We start from the raw sequence: 3684 nt of genomic DNA, 5'->3' as shown, positions 1-3684 counted from the left end.
CCTACCTTAGATGTCCATGCAGGATGGCTAAACTCTTTATTACAACAGCAACACAGTTCAACATTTCCCTCTGATCTGACTTGCAGCTGCAACTGTCATGGGGTTCCCAATATTAACTGCAGGTATAAGAAAATGAAGTCTTTTCTTAAAAAGAAGAGCAGCTCATGGGAGCATGGGGTAGAGCAGATGAGTAGAGGAAAGGAACAGTAGAAACAGTATGGTGTTGAAAGGAGATCTGGGGAGATAACTTCATTTTCTCCATTTCTTTCTGTTCCTCATTCCTAGAACAGAGGTCATTTTCTAAGAAAGTGATAAAGGGGAAAAACGAAACTCCTGACCTGAAAGATACCTCGGATGAGTTCGTGTTCTCTAAAACTGAAGAACAAATTTTAGGAACAAATTGAGGTTATGAGCAGAATATATTTATTGGGGGAAAGAATGCTCCTATCGGAGACAGGGACAGGAGGGGGGCCCCAAGTAGGTGGTCCCTGGGAAACCATCTCTTCCAGGGACTTTTAAAGAGGAAAACAATGTGGTGGGGCATCTCCATCTAAGGTGATGGAGAACATGGGAACTCGCTTAGGTGGGCATGAGATGGGACAAAACTATGGTCAACCAATGAGATTACAAGCACCATTGCTCGGGGCTGGAGAGATGGCTCAGTGGTCTAAAAGCACCTACTTAGAACAAGCTTAGCAAAGCAAAGGGACCACAGTTCAATCCCCCAGCACCACATGCCAGCCAGCCCCACCCCCTGGTGGGCTGAGCTGGACACACACACACACACACACAAATAAATAAATAAATAAATAAATAAATAAATAAATAAATAAAAATTTAAAAAAAAAAAACAACAAGCACCATTGCTCAAGTAAAACTGATTAAGTCCAGGAACAAATGGGGAAATGAGTCATATAGCAAGCAGGCATGAATATAGAACAGGAGTTTATCCAGTAGCCAGCTGGTAACAGTTGGATTAGTGATTCTTCCTGGCTTCCTCGAGGTGATGATCAACCCTGGATGGTTATCTTTAGGGAGGTAAGCATTTGTTTGATCTTTAGTCTCTAGGTCTGGCCCACAGCAGGAGCATCCATCCCTCTTACAATTGCAACATATCTTGTCTTCCATGCTGTCTCCTTGAGGGTCTAGCCCTGTCTGACTGCCTATAATATTTCTATCTAATTCAGCTGCCTGCAACAAAAGTCTCTCTCCTTGATTAGTTTCTACTTCATTACCCTGTTTTATAATCATCACAGCACTCTTTGCCTCCCAAATGGTTTTGTGTCTTTATCAATTAGTCAATTGGGATTTTAGTTGAGATTTAATCAATTGGGATTTTTAGTTCCTATTTCCTCTCCTGTCCCTGAAAGTATGATATGGAGACATAAATGCCCTCTATCAAAACACAGAAGACGGGCCGGGAAGATGGCTCAGTGAAATAAGCGCTTCCCTGGCAAGGGCAAGGGCCTGAGTTCAATCCCTGGTTCTGAAAAAAAAAAAAAAAAAACACAGAAGACCAGTGGTGACTTGGAGTTTAGAATCACACAGAACCAAGTTTGTGTCTTGGTTCTACTGCCTCCTAACTAGCTAGAGGTCTTTTTTTTTTTCCCAAAGTTTTATTGATAAACAGATAGCAATGAGACAGTTTCAAATCAAATCGGAAGTACAGTTTCAACAAATAATACACTGCATATATTCTTCTTAGTGGTTAATTGCTGTACAAGATGCGGACTTGAGATCCTATTTACAAACACCATTAGAACAAATCATTCTATTCATTAAGAGAATGCAACTATATATCTATCCTAACCACTTTGAATACACAGATACAAAATGGACATTCATCAGTATACCCCATTTTTTCTAAGTTCCATTATTGAATATTATAAGTGTGTAAACTCAGCAAAATATTCTAAAAGAGTCCAGTAGCCCATAATAGCATTGGGTCTTCTGTTTAACTGGCAATGTCAGAAATTATTGACCTGAGTCCCCCACAGCTCAACATAACACCATGGCTTTATTTCCTATATTTCGTCTTCATACTTTTCTACTGGATGGTTAAGACCAAGGTAAAGCAGGACCTGTGCAACAAGAGTTGTAGCTTTTTGGTCTGAGAAGGTCAGTGAAATGCCCTCAGGATTTATCCTGAGATCCTGTACCTCAGATTGTAGAACCTTTGTCAGTGCAGCCATGTGGATGAGTCACGGCCATTGCTTGGCCAATGTGCTCTCTGTGAAAGCCTGAGAGAGTGTCTTCTCCCCATGTGACTCTCCTTAGGCACACTCTACGTCATCGATCACTTTCCTCTTTGGCCCCATAATCTTCTTGATCAGAAAATTTGGGACACTACCGAGGTACATGACGTTACAGTACAAGTTCTCATATGTCCTGAGTCTTAATTGACCTTAGAAGGCTAGGGCCAAAATGTTGGCTTTCCTTGTAGCCCTCCTTTTTCTCTAATTTTGGTCTGCAAACTTAGGTTGTTAACTATCCAGAAGACAAGCTTATTGTTATTATCACACGATTTAGGCTATCAATCTTAACCTCACTATCTCACTGCATTTCAACCATCTTATAGCCAGAGGTCTTGAACAAGTTAGTTGACCTTAAAAAGTCTGTTTCCTCTTTTATTAAGACAAGTTTAGGGCAAGTGTGGTGACACATGCCTGTAATGCCAGCACTGGAGATGCTGAGGCAAGATGATCACTGCAAGTCTGAGGCCAGTCTGTGCTACAAAGCGAGTTCCAGGCCAGCCTGAAATGCATAGGAAAACCCTACCTCAAAAAACAAAAAATAGGGGCTGGAGGGATGGCTCAGTGGTCTAAAGCACCTACTTAGAACAAGCTTAGCAAAGCACAAGGACCATGGTTCAATCCCCCAGCACTACATGCCAGCCAGCCCCGCCCCCTGGTGGGCTGAGCTGGCCACACACACATACATAAATAAATAAAAATAAAACAACAGCAACAAAAACAAAGGCAAGTTTGATTAGAAGCCATCAAAAGAGGTGCCAGGCTCAGTAAAGCACTTGGTTCATGTGGAGCATTTAGCACGTGCTGGGTAGATGTTAGCTTGACAGTATGGCTCTTTCTGCTCATGCAGCAGTTACAGTACCTATCTCCATTATCTGCTGAGGCCTCTGGGGGACTCATGGGAGGGGCCTTACTGCTACATTCCCTCTCTCAGAAGCTCTTGGTATCTTTCCCTATGACACGAACTAACTGTGCAAAGTTGTAGTGCTTTTGGTTCAGCAGGGAGGTAGGGGCAGTGAGCCACCCTCCAGGTGGTTCTGTTGAAGGCAGCTAAATTAGATAAAAATGTTATAGGCAGTCAGACAGGGTCAGGCCCTCAAGGAGACAATATAGAAGACCGGGTGACTTTGCAACTTTGGAAGGGACAGACACTCCCTCTCAGTATGGGACAGATCTCAAGACAAAAGAGTAAACAAATGCAGCCACATACTTCCCTAGGGATGGGCATCAGAGATTGATATTCTAAATAGGTATCAATCACCTTGAAAGAGCCCAAATGAGTCACTAACCCAACCCCCCCACCCCCAAACAGGAGGAGACCCTGTTCCTTGACTCACTTCCTCTTTTGGTCTTGGATTTAATGAACTTTTTAAAAAAAATTTATTTATTTATTTATTTATTTATTTATTTATTTATTTATTGTGTGTGTGTG

This window comes from Octodon degus, unplaced genomic scaffold (assembly GCF_000260255.1).
Source record: "Octodon degus isolate 3935 unplaced genomic scaffold, OctDeg1.0 scaffold00184, whole genome shotgun sequence".
NCBI lineage: Eukaryota > Metazoa > Chordata > Mammalia > Rodentia > Octodontidae > Octodon > Octodon degus.
The sequence above is the reverse complement of the archived record's forward strand: the minus strand, read 5'-3'. Positions refer to the sequence as shown.